Genomic DNA, 14,018 nt, shown 5'->3' with positions numbered 1-14,018 from the left:
CTTTCTTTCTCCTTCCCCAGTTGACTAAACTCCAGGCTTCCCCCTCCGAGTTGCTTTCTTCACGCTCCGGTCTCCGCGGTGACTGAGCTCACAGCGGTTGGGCCTCGTCCGATCCTTACACGAAAGGCCCGATCCGAAGGTGCCTATTACCCTTCTGTGCCTGGAAAAACAAAGGCCTCTGATTCTGACACCCTCCCACTCCCTGAGATTTTAATGGTAGGTTTAATTTCCTCCGGAAAGCAGGGGGAAGACGGGGAGGAGGGGGGAACCCAACGGAAGCGACCGGTAGCGTAGGCCGCAGTGGCAGAACGACAGCTGTTGTATTCGTGGTTAATCAGGTGTGTCTGTCTTTGTGTGGCATCTGTCTGCTACTGTTGCTGGCCACACGTGAAAGGGGAAGGAGGGCGGGACGGCATTCCTGGTCAAAGCCATCCATGCTGACCTCTGCCTCTGTCTCTTCAGACCAGGAGAGTTGTCTATTTAACTTTCCCTATTATCGGAAATTGTAATTCTACTCCATCAGCCCTCCCAAACCATTCTGTGGGGACAAATGCGTGCTCTGTCCAGATTGTCGTAAATCTGTCCATAGAATGCCCACTGCCAGCTCCCCCACCTCTTTCTTTTTGGATTCAATTGGACACCCCCCACACCCGCACACCCACCCACCACTCACTCCATACAGGAAAAAGGGTGAGCAACCCCTTGCTTTCCATCCTGAGGCATCCCAGAATCCTCAGCTTCCAAGACTGGCTCTGGGACATGGGGCTCCCCCCACTTCAGATGAATCAGGCCCTACTGTATTCCTCGGAACTCGGTCATCTCTCTCGTTCAACCAAACTTAGCAGCTACATCAACTGTTAGTCATGTTTCCAGAAAGATCACACTGTTCCCCTTCCCCTGCCCTCCCTCCCCCTGCCTCCCTCCTTCAGAGTGACAGAGAGGCAGGAAGTGGAAGGTTTCTCGCCTCTGCTGGAGTTTCCCCTCCTCTCTGAATATCATTCAACAGCCAGCCGTGCCAGAGACATCCGTCCTCTGTGGCTCACGCTGGAACAGCTGAAGACCAAAAATAACCTCAAGGGACACCTCCCCCCCGGCAGCAAAAAAATAAATCGACAATCCTCGCAAAATCTCCTCAGACTCCTTCTCTCCCTACCCCCCCGCCCCACTTCCCTGAGGCTTTTATTTAGCAGTTCACTAGAGGGTGTTCAGCGTTTACCAGATCCTTCAGGAAAAAACTCAGTTAACCTGAACACATGGGACGAGATCCTTTCCTTCAGGATGTTTCCAGTTGGTCTCAGATGTCAGGTGTCGGTCGCTCTGACAAACGACGGGGCCGGTCCCAGGTCCAGATAACTGAATTTTTTCCTGGATATTTGGAGGCAGGAAACACAGATTTTTATGGTGGTAATTTCAACAGCTCCTCCTACTCCTGATTCCTCCCCCAACTCTTTGAGAGTCACTGCCAACTTGCAGACTTGTTCACTAAATCTCAGCTCCAAGTGTCTTTCTAGCCCTGCCAGTTCTGCTAGCCCTCTCACACCCGTCCCCACACCATGGTGTCCATCAATCCATTCTACCCACTGTGGACAGAAAAGTTTACAGAAGACTTGGGAGAGGATGGTAATATTAGGAGACACATTCCCTGCCCTCGAGAAGCTTGCAGTCTTGCTGCGGAAACAGACACAAAATAATTTAGATAGAAGAGGAAATAGAAATGGATATGTAGAGGGGTAAGTGCTTAAACAGTAATAATAATCATGGTATTTGTTACCTGCTTATCACGTGTCAAGTGCTGTATTAAGCACGGGGTAGATAAAAGATAATCAGGTTGGACACAGTTCCTGTCCCATTAGGACTCACAGTGTAAGAGGAAGAAAAGGTATTGAATCCCCATTTTCCAGCTGAGGAAACTAAAGCTCAGAGAAGTCAAAGGACGTGCTGAAGGTGACACAACAAGCGAGTGGCAAAGCCAGGATGAGGACCCAGGTGAGGTGCTCGTTTTATCCCCTAGGTCACACTGCTTCTTAATGGAGAGTGTTAATGGACATGAACAGAAATGCTATGGTTGGGTATGATGGGTGGAGAAGTGTTGAGTTGGTAAATAATGCTTAAGACCTGGAGACATGGAAGATTAGTCAGGGAAGGCCTCTTGGAGGAGGTGTGATTTCAGAAAGGCTTTGGAGATCGGGGAGAGTTGTGGCCAATCTGAAAGGGGAGGGAGATCCAGGCAGGAGGCAGGGCCTTAGCAAGGGGCCTGAGGTAATCCTGATGGTTTTGAGCTCTGGCCACCAGGGGAAGGGGAACGGAGGTATGGGTTAAACCTGAGGATAGCTGTCTCATTTGTCTTGGATTTTGCATCTCAGTCCCTTTCTTTCCCAGATTCTGACTGGCTACTAATTTAGGTCGGAGCTTATGGATTTCCAACTGGAAGCCAATCCCAGCCAGGGCACTGGGGCGATTTATCCTGGAGAATTCCAGGTCTTTCATTCCCTTCCTCCCAGATGCATCTGGAAATCTGCCTCTTGGCCTCATTCCCTGCTTTGACACTCTAGGCTTTGTCCTCATTTTGTTGAGCTAAACGCTCCATGGCTTCAAAGTCCCACTCGAGTCCCTCTACTCACTGTGGCCATGGCACTCTTACAGGGTTCATTTGGCCAAGCACGTGGTCTAGAATTTACAACTGTGGTATTTGTTAAGCTAGGCACTGTGCTAAATACTGGGGCAGATACACTCAGAGTAGGTCAGATCCATTTCCCCATCCCACATAGGGCTCACAGTCTTATGAACTTACTTAGATACCCCTTGTTTGTCTGTAGCTGTAAAAATGTCTATGCTTATCTCTCCCTCCAGAGTGTGAAATTCTGTGGCAGGGAATGTGTCACTTCATTATCTGTACTTCCCAAGTTGGTGCTCAATGAAGTACCGCATCAAGTTGGTGCTCAATAATTACGACTACCAGTCGGAGGCGACTAGACAGCGTAAGCCAAGACAAGACCACCCTTACTATTACCACCCTTATGACTTTTACCACTGTCTACTGTCTCTTTTCCCCTTTTCCCCTCTAAGAACTTACTGTGGACACTTTGAGCATGAATTTATCCAAACCCTTTTTTTATTCAATCGAAAATATTGGGAGGCTCAAAGTGGTGTTACGTGGGAAGGGATGCTAAAAACAACTACGATTAAAACGGAAAAGAGATAGACCTTACAGGACGATTAGGAAACATTTAAAACTACCACCAAGAAGAATCAAGTGAGATTTTTGAAAAAAATCTGGATAGTCAAGGAAGATGAATCCAGTCTCCCCCTGCGTACTCAAAAGTTCTTTGAGGGCAGGGATCATATCTATCAACTCTATTGGATTGTAAAGTGTTAGTACAGTGCTCTGCACAACATCTGTGCTCAATAAATACAATGGTTGATTGATTGATATGGCGTGGTGTTGGAAGAAATATACCTTCAGTGCAGATGACTGATGCAGATGGGAAGCAGTGTGGCCAAATAGCAAGAGCACGGGCCTGGGAGTCAGAAGGACTTGGGTTCTAATCCCAGCTCTGCCACTTACCTGCTGTGTGACCTTGGACAAGTCACTTAACTTCTCTCTGTCTCAGGTTCCTGAATTGTAAAACGGGGATTCGATACCCATTTTCCCTCCAGTTGAGACGGAGCCCCATGTGAGACAGGGACTGCGTCCAACCCGATTAACTTGTATTTACCCCAGTGCTTAGACCAGTGCTTGACACAGAGAAAGTGCTTAAGCAGAAACTATCAAAAAAAGGAAAGATGGCAAGGTGATGTTGGGAATGAATACGATTGAATGAATGAATTACAGTTTAGTCTAGATTACGGGGCCCTGTGCAGTGGGTCGAGGGGTACCCTGTAGTGGAAACAACACGAAAGAGGGGATCAGAAGACTGGGTTTCTACTCCTGGCTCAAGGACTGCAGTGTAAGTTTCTTTAACAGATGGGCTCTATAAGAACCCAATCTCCACACTAGAGTTGTTTTGAGTAGACTTCCTCCCTAGTCGGAGGCCGTCGGTTGGCTCAAATGACAGCCAGACGTATGGTTGGGGGTGGCTATTGAGGTAAGTCTGATTGGATGGCCGTGTGTATTTGTATATGTGTGTGCGCGCAGCCAAAAGTGGAGAAAAGGAGTAAGGGGAAGGGAATTCTTGAGGTCTAGAATGAGTCGAGGAAGCTATTTATTTTGCCACAGAAGAATCATTTTCACCTCAGTCCGTGGGGGAGCTGGACTTGCTTTGGCTGCTGAAATCTGGTCTTTGTGCCACAAAAATATTTGCTTTGGACATTGGGTGAAAAAGAATGCTGCCATATGGGCTGAAAAGAAGGGTAAGCTGACCTTAAACAGTGCATTTATTGTTTTTATAAGAGAAAGAGAAACTGAAATCTCTAATTTCACATGAGGAAAGTTCACCCACTTCACAAGCGAAAGATGGCGGGAGCGGTGGGCAAAGAGGCCACATGAATACCGAGGCGATGGCAGGAAGGGGTGGGTGCTAAATTTAGCTGCCTGAGCTGTGGGCTAACGGACCGTCACGCGGGCCTAGGGAGTTCTTCGAAGAAGTGCGAGCATTTCTACCCTTTCGAGCCTCCTTGTGAGTGGAAGGGTGGAGGTGGAGCGGCAGGGTGAGGTTGGGTGTTTTTCCCCTTTAATGCAGGGGGTGATCTGAGATTAAGGATTACAGGTCATTCATTCATTCATTCATTCAATAGTATTTATTGAGCGCTTACTATGTGCAGAGCACTGTACTAAGCGCTTGGGATGAACAAGTCGGCAACAGATAGAGACGGTCCCTGCCGTTTGACGGGCTTACGGTCTAATCGGGGGAGACGGACAGACGAGAACGATGGCGATAAACAGAGTCGAGGGGAAGAACATCTCGTAAAAACCGATGGCGACAAAATAGAATCGAGGCGATGTACAATTCATTAACAAAATAAATAGGGTAACGGAAATATATACAGTTGAGCGGACGAGTACAGTGCCGTGGGGATGGGAAGGGAGAGGGGGAGGAGCAGAGGGAAAAGGGGAAAATGAGGCTTTAGCTGCGGAGCTGTGAGTAGGGGGCACAGGTTCTGCTTGCTTGATGGGGACTCACCTAGTGGACACATCAAGGAGTTGGGAATTGGGAGACCCAGGTTCTAATCCCACCCTTTCCACTGGCTTGCTGTGTGACCTCAAGCAACTCATTAACCTCTCTTGGCCTCAGTTTCCTCATCTGTAAAATGGGAATAAGCAAAACTGTGCACTTCATGTGGGACAGGGACTGAGTCTGATCTGATTATCTTGTCTCTAACCCAGTACCAAGTGCTTAATAAATACTCATAGTTAGCAATTGCCAAGAACGTCAATAAAGGGAATAGGTGACCATCCATCTGGCATGGCTGAGGCTCTCACCTTTTCTGAGGCAGAGCGATGAATAATAATAATTATGGTATTCGTGAAGGACTCACTATGTGCCAGGCACTGTACTAAGCACTGGGTTTTTTTTTTAACTAAGCATTAGACCTCTGAGGTCCCTCTAGGATCTTCTGATTCTGGTTAAATGACTTGTCCAAGGTCACATAGCGGACAAGTGGAGGAGTCAGGATTAGAACTCAGGTCCTTCTGACTCTAGACTTCCCCTCCTCCCAGCCAGAGCTCTGGGCACATGGGGCCATAAACACCTCTTTGTGCCCCTTCCTTTCCTGGAATGCCTAATTTTGGACGTTGAATATGGGTTCAGATTCCATTTGCAGGTGATTAAATAGAATCAATTAATTTTTTAATGGCATTTGTTAAGCATTTCCTATGTACCAGGCACTGTACTAAGCACTGGGGAATATACAAGATAATCAGGTTGGACACAGTACATGTCACACATGGAGCTCACAGCTCTCATGCCCATTTTACAGATGAGGTAACTGAGGCCCAGAGAAGTTAAGTGACTTGCCCAAAGTCGCACACCTTACAAGTGGCAGAGTCAGAATTAGAACCCAGGTCCTTCGACTCCCAAGCCCATGTTCTTTCCACACTGCCATGCTGCTTCTCTTCATTATGGCATGAAGTGGTAACTCTCTGCTAAGCACTGGCAGAGGTACAAGGTGACAGGATTTGATGCAATCTCATTTAGCCCCATTTTTACAGATGACGAAACTGAGGCGTAGAGAGGCTAAGTCATCTGCCCCAGGTTATACAGCAGGCCAGAGGAGGAGCTGTGAATAGAGTCCGGGTCTCCCGAGTTGGCTGGTCTCTGAGCTTCATTCATTGTATTTAATGAGCACTCACTCTGCGCAAAGCACTGTACTAAGCGCCTGAGCTTCCCCTCGTGGAATGAGCAGCAGGGGAGGCAGGCCCGGGTTTTGCCCCGGGACATGGCAGCAGAAGCCGACCGGCCTCCTGAGAGGAGATTTCTTCCCCGGCAGGCCAGGACCCGGCTTGAGGCCGCCATCTGAACCAGCGGAGATTCACCCTGGAGTCCTCCCATCTCCGTAAAAGATCTCGTGGCCACAACGACCGTGCTGGGAATAGCCGGCAGCCGTTAAACTCCGGGGTTGATTTCTTTCTTATAAGATTTTTGTAGGTTGCAAAAATGAAAGTTACGAGCCGTGTGGCCTGTGTTTGGTACTCCCGGAGAGGGAGGTTGAGGAGGAGGAGGAGGCGGCGGAGGAGGAGAGGAAGGGGGAGGAAGAGGAATAGCTGTGTTCTTAAAGAATCTTGAGTAACGGGGAAAATGCATTATATATAGCAATCATTGATTCCATCAGTAAATGGCATTTATTTAGAATGTGTTAAGTGCAGGACGCTGTACTAAGCCCTTAGGAGAGAACAATAAAGTTAGAAGACATGAGTCCTACCTTCAAGCTCCCTCTTACTTAGACCGTGAGCCCCATGCGGGACAGGGACTGTGTCCAACCTAATTGTATCTACCCTAGTGCTTAGAACAGTTTCTGACACATAATAAGCACTTTACAAGTACCATAAAACCCCCACCAAAAAGCTGTTATGATCTAGTAGGGATTGGGGCAGTCACAAAATAGTTCATCGATAGAAGGAAAAAAAGAATGAAAAGATGGATATGTTTGTGAATAAGCTCTCAGTGAAGAGCGAGTAAGATGAAGGGGCAGTACTGAGCATATGAAAAGATGGATATGATATTGAATAAGTTCTTAAATGGAAGAATATGTAAGTCAATTTATGCACAAGTACTACAGAGGGTTGAAATTCAATGGGAATGATGGATAAAAGGGGTAGAGAGCCTGAAGATAGCACCGTGATGGACATTTTTGGTTACAAATTCCCGTTATGAGAGCAGAATGTTTTAGACCCTTTAACGTGTTGCTGATTTGCTGTATTAAATAATGTGAAGTTGCGAAGACACCAAGAAGCACAAAACACTTTTTGGTATAGTACAGTCAGACTGAGGCAGGGACTGAGATGTTGTAGTAGGAATAATTGTAATTCTTACAGTGTGCAGAAAAAGTGCTCCCAGGGAGCTAGTACATGCCTTGACTGATGTCACACACATGCACACAAATTTCTTCCAACATTTAATCTACTTTTGCCAAATGTGTGGATCTTGTTATATCCAGAACAGACTCTGGTGGTCAGCAGAATATTCCCTAATTCTTCCAACGTGTAACACCCTAATCCAAATCATATCACGGTGTTATCGAATAACGTGTCGTGCCTATGTGTGGCTGGCCTAACACATGATTGGCACCATGTCTAAAAGAAAAGGCATGGTCCCTGCCCTCAAGGAGCTTACCGGCTAATAGACACCATTCTCCAAACACAAGTGAGGGGTTGAATTGTTTGGGACAAGATCATTTTGGTTTTCATTCTTACGAAGGTAGCAAAAGGGATTAAAGAGAAGACCGGGCCCGTAGGGAATGGGAAGGGGAAGGTTAGCAGAGCTGGAGGAAGGGAAAAAAAAGAAGTGAGGAGATGGACTGGAGACATCTAGCAATCATTTCATTTTCTAGATTATAAGATCTTCTGCTAACTGGAAATTTCACAAGGGCAGGGATCTTGTCTCCTACTGCTATTGTATTCTCACAAATGCTTAGTACGGGGCTCTGCTCAATGTAGGTGCACAATAAATACCATCGATTGATTGATTGATTGATTGATTGACTGATGAAAGCATCCTGAGAAATCCAGGGGGAAGTGGTACGGGAAGAGCGAGTGGGAAAAAGAGACAGTACTAAGCATATTTGCTGAGCCGTTCGTTCCCCCTCCCCCTCTAGACCGTGAGCTCGTTTTGGCAGAGATCGTCTCTATTATTGCATTGTACTTCCTCAAGTGCTTAGAACAGTGCTCTGCACACAGAAAGCACTCAATGGATAAGATTGAATAAATGAATGAACGAATGAACCATGTAGTGCATTAAGCATCTGTGCATGACCCATGACCTTCTGACTCCCAGGCCCGGAAGTCCTGAGCAAGTCTGCTGGGACAGGATGCAAGAGCCATGATAGGGTTGAGTCACCTGCCTTCTTTAAGATGAAGCAGGAGTCCTGCAGCTTCAAAACCCTGGATTCTGATTTGAAAATTTACCCTACACGGGGACTGATATAGAAACTTTCAGGAAAAGAATGAAAAAAAGAGGAAAAACAAAGAGGGAAGGAGACAGATGGGAAAGAACGTAAAATGCCAACTGGGATGAAAAGGCGAAAACGGGAAAAAAGCTTTAGACCCTTGAAATAAAGAAAACCAGGACACACCTCACAGTTGATTCTTTTGGGCTGCACTCGAGTTCTTGGCAAATGCCAAGTGACAAATAGCATTTTCCCCTGGTATGTGGGTAAAGAGGGTAGATGAGAGGAGTCTGGCACTCAGGGCTGCCAGAGTACAGTGGGCTGCTCGCCCTGTCAGAGGAGATTTAAAAAATATTATTATCGTTACTAATAATATTAAGAAAAATAATGATAATTGTTATCTTCTGTGTTAATCAGTTGATTAATCAATGGTATTTACTGAAGGTTTACTGGGTGCAGAGCACTGTACTAAGCACTTGGGGAAGAACAATACAACAGAATTGACAAATGTGAAACCCGTTCACAAGAAGCTCACGGTCTACACGGGGAGGTGGATGTTATGATAGATTAAACAATGTTAAGCATTTACTATGGGCTGAGAACTTGACCAAACACTAGGGTAGGTAAAGATAATCAGGTCAATCACAATCCCTGTCCTACACTCGGCTCAAGTCTTAAACTGGAGGGGAATGGATATTTAATTCCCACTTACAGACAGGGAAACTGAAACCCAGAGACGTTTAGTGACTCTACCTAAGTCACACAGCAGGCAAGTGGCAGAGCCAGGGTTAGAACCCAGACCCTCTGACTCTTAGGTCCACGTTCTTTTCCAAAGGCCACTTGTTTTTCTGATCAATCTTATCTCTTCCACTTAACAATCAACAGATGGTATTTATTAAAACACCAATTGACTGCAAAGTGCTAAAATAAATATTTCAGAGAGAACCATATACTTAAGGGGCTCAGTCCTTGCCCTCAAGGAATTTACAATCTAGGGAGGGAAACAAATATTAAAGTCACGTAGGGGGAATAATAATAACTGTGGGATTTGTTAAGTGCTTACTAGGTGCCAGGCACCGTTCTAAGGGCTGGGGTAGATAAAAGCTAATTGGGATGGACACAGTGCCTGTCCCAAATAGGGCTCACAGTCTCCATCCCCACTTTGCAGGGGAGGAAAGGAGGCACAGAAAAGTTAAGTTACCCTTACCTCAAACAGACCCTCAGTTTGTTCACAAAATAAATCTGATTGGTCCTATGATAATTATAATAATAATGATGGTATTTGTTAAAAACACTTACTATGCGCCAGGCACTGTACTAAGTGCTGGAATGGACACAAGCAGTGGGGAGTCAAGCAAAGCTACACTGTTTCTTTTTAATCTTTTTTTCTATCACATTCACTGAGTACTTACGGTTTTCAGAGAACTAAGCACTTGGGAGAATACACCTTTATACCTAAGATATAAACTCAGCAGGAGATTTAAAAAGGGAAACTGAGCTGGCCCTTACCCTCAGTAATGAGGATCAAAAGCAGTATCTGCTATTGAAATAGCAAATAATCGATAGCAGATACTGCTATCGAAATAGCAAATAATCTACGTATCTCATTTTCACTAAGGGTTGCAAGGGTCTGTGATTTTATTCAAACCCCTCTGGACCAACTGGTGGTTGTCAACCTACAAAACGTCCAGTGGCCATGAATTCTCTAGGGATAATCCTCCTTCAGATTAAAAATTCAGAAATTCAAGTCCATCTTCCTTGCCATAGCTTTTGATGAAAATGGCCTCGGGAGGGGAGATATGTATCTAGAGCAAAGGGCAATGGGGAGCAAGTAAGACGACCCCGCCAACAGGAAAGGCAACAGGACGCTGAAGGCATAGACAGAGCCCTATAATGAGCATGTGGGAAGGGACTGTAGGCTCAGAAGACTTGATCCCTGCCCTGGAGGAGTTTACAATCTAGAAGCAGCATGGCCAGTTGGAAAGAGCACTTGTGAGTCAGATGACCTGGGTTCTATTCTTGGCTCTGCCACCTATCTGCTGTGTGACCTTTGAAAGTCACATAACATTTCTGTGCCTCAGTTACCTCATCTATAAAATGGGGATTAAGGCTGTGAGCTCTACGTGGGACTTGGACTGTGTCCTACCTGATTAACTGGTATCTACCCCAGTGCTTATAAACACTTCATAAATATCATTCAAAAAAAAAAAACCCACCATTGGTCCATGCCGGCTAGAAAATTTGCTCCTGGAGGCACTCTCCAATAGGGCCATCAACTCTATTTTCCCTTCCTGAAGGGCCCCATGTCTGCACAGACTTGTGAGCATAAATGATTGCTGAAATTATCCCAAGAGCGGCCGAAGCCTCCAGATAATTTTGTAGTGTGCACGGGGCCTGGGAGATTTTCTTCTCAAAGTTCCACAGAGTGAGAATCTGGCCCAGTTTAAACAAGCCCCATTAACCGAGAGGAATTTGGGTCCCAAGGGTCTGAACATTTATCATTACCTTGCTCTTTGCTTGAAGGAACAAAAAATACACAGGAAATGAAGCCTGATTTTTCATTAAACTTTGAAATTTATAGCCCTTCCATCCAAAGTTGAATGAGCTATTTTCTTCACTTCCCTAATGTCCCCTCGGTATTAGTGGGAAAATGTGAAAGGGGATTGTTGCCCGAAATGATATTTCTTTCTGCCCAAGTGTGCCAAGCCAAACGCCAGAGCCGAACGGATAAAATGTCTGTCTCTCATTCCGAGGCCACTGGGTTCAGCTCCCTCTCGGATTGGAGTTTTTCCCAATTAAATTTCCATTAACTTTCCCCTCCCCCGCCAATGTCATTATAGACTACCTCTTAATACGTTTTTAAAGAAGAAAGGGAAAAAAGATATATCTGCTTTGTCCGTCGTGGGGCTGATAATTAGGATGTGGGGTTGACACCCGCTTTTCCTGGCGCTCATTCAGTCGGTGAAAGTCAATGAAGCCAAGTGTGGGGGGTGGGCACAGATTCTTCTAGTCCAAATTCGAACTTCTGTAGAAAAACGTGGCAGTGCATGGCTGCTGAAGAGAGAATGGTCATGGGGAGGATTCTAGGGGGATGAAGGCCAGAACTGGATCAAGGAGACCAGGTGCCATCCTACCTAAAGCACATGTGAGCTCGTCCTCTAGACTGTAAACTCATGGCGGTCAGGGAATGTGTCTACCAGCTCTGTTATATTGTTATATTGTGCTTATCCAAATACTCAGTACAGTGCTCTGCACCGAGTAAGCACTCAGTAAATACAATTGACCTATTGATTAGCGAGAGGCCCCACATTTGTCCACTTAAGAGGGCCAGGGGATTTCTGAATTGCTGATGACCAGGAGCAGAGTGTACTAGGAAAGATGAAAAATAAACAGGACACTAACTGTACATCTGAGAACCAGAAGCTATGCTTTGGGTGAATGAATCGACAACGCTAGCGTTGCCTTTGGGAAAGGAGTTGGGCGATATTTTATAGGCCACCCTCGGGTTGAAGGCAAGGTTCGTTCCTGAAAACCGTGCCAGGTTGAAATGTTTGACTCACAGTCGGCTTTCTCTTGGGAAAAATGCTAGAGATGGGAGACGGGTTCCTGAACTGAGGTCGAATATGTGATTTTGACCAAAACAAGCCAGCAGTGTGTATTCAGTCACTTTTAGATGAGTAACAGAGCTTCATTCATGTATTTATTAATTAATTCATTCAATTGCATTTATTGCATACTTACTGTGTGCACAGCACTGTACTAAACACTCGGGAGAGTACATTACAGCAATAAGCAGACACATTCCCTGCCCACAACAAGCTTACAGTCTAGAGGAGTCAGATGTTCCACCACAGGATTGCCAAATTTTACTTCCGCAGTCAATCAGTCAGTGGTATTTACTGAGCACTTACTAGGTGCAGAGCACTGTACTAAATGTTTGGGAGAGTACAGTATAATAGAGTGGGTAGACATAATCCCTGACTTAGTAGTAATAGCATCTATTAAGCACTTTGCGCGAGCAGAACATTGCTCTACACTCTGAGGAAGATTGTCCTGTTTTGTCTTATGTCGTCGAGTCGTCTCTGACCCATAGTGACGTCGTGGACGCAGCTCTCCCAGAACGTCAGTAGAGTTCTATTGGTAAAAATGTGAAATTGGTTTACCATTGCCTCCTTCCGTGTAGTTAACTTGAGTCTCCGCCCTCAACTCTGTCCCATGCCGCTGCAGTCCAGCACAGGTGAGTTTCGATTTGTAGCAGTTGGCCTTCCACTCGCTAGCCACTGCCCAAGCTAGGAATGGAATGGATATGCCTCTGCTCGACTCTCCCTCCCACTGCTGAGACTGGCAGACTACTGGAGACTCTCCAGGTTTGACCCTGAGAGGGGACTGAGGAAGATTATATAGCCGGAAATCAGATACGGTCCCTGACCCTCAAGGATCTTATAACCTATTTTGGGAGCAGACATTCCTCAGAAGTAAAACTGTCGTGTCAACCCTCCCTGGTGACCCCTCATGAAGCTGCCCCCGCCGGCCTTTCTCCTGCTCTGCCCCTAGCTGCCATCTTTGAACTGTCTTCCCCTTTCCCCCATCCCGTCTTTTTTAAGACCGTTCATCCATTTCACCATGATTCTCGTGAGCGCTCCCCCCCATCCATCTCCCGCACCCCAGGAGCCGGGGCTATAAAGGAGGTTATTGTTGGAGTCCAAACTCGTGTGTGGTAAGGCCAGAGCAGAGTCTAAATGTAGCAACAGAAGTGTCTTTATTGTAACGGGAAATGTCAATCAATCAGTGAACTGTATTGCATCTTTGGCGTGGGAACATATTACCTATCAGGCTCCCTGCAAGCTTTAAGTGGTGAGACAGTCCCTAAGTGGAATGAAGTGTGAGAATGCAAGTGTCATTAGTTGGTATTTATTAAGCGCTTGCTGTGTGCATTTAAGGCCATTAAGGGGGAAGAGGGGACTGGTGATAAGAGAAGATAACGCAAACCAAAACCACATAAAAGTCAAAGACAAGTGTCCAAAATAAAACCCAAAATCAGTAGCATTCTGTGGCTCGAGGAGCAGAATTTGGGGGTTCCTCGAGGGTCGGAGTCCAGGTCGCACCAGTAGCCACGGGGATGGCTACAATAGCCATCGCTATCTTCCCCAGGTTTTGTGTAAGCTCCTACGGTGCAGGGAACATGTCACTTTGCTGTTCTGTACATCCCAGACCCCTAGCGCAATGCTCCGCATCAAGTGAGCTCTAGATTGAAGCCACTAATCTTCATCAATCAGTGGTACTTATTGAGAACTTACTATGTGCAGAGCGCTGTACTAAAGGCTTGGAAGAGTACAATACAGCAGAACTAGCAGACACATTCCCTGCCCACAGTCAGCTAACAGTCTATTTTATAATTTTTCTAATATAAAATTTTAAGATGCGTCATAATAATGGTATTTGTTAAGTGTTTACTGTGCGCCAAGCCCCGTTCTCGG

General features: G+C 46.0%; 1 non-coding gene across 1 annotated transcript; it reads right to left on the bottom strand.

Annotated features, from left to right (window-relative positions):
* Positions 1-12,788: 12,788 nt before the first annotated feature.
* On the bottom strand, positions 12,789-12,926 carry LOC114807495. Its single transcript, XR_003755556.1, has one exon. It is a non-coding gene; the product is annotated as a small nucleolar RNA SNORA7 (small nucleolar RNA).
* Positions 12,927-14,018: the final 1,092 nt, after the last annotated feature.

The sequence above is a fragment of the Ornithorhynchus anatinus genome, chromosome X2, assembly GCF_004115215.2.
Source record: "Ornithorhynchus anatinus isolate Pmale09 chromosome X2, mOrnAna1.pri.v4, whole genome shotgun sequence".
Lineage (NCBI taxonomy): Eukaryota > Metazoa > Chordata > Mammalia > Monotremata > Ornithorhynchidae > Ornithorhynchus > Ornithorhynchus anatinus.
Note: the sequence above shows the minus strand (reverse complement) of the source record. Positions and strands in the feature narration are given on the sequence as shown.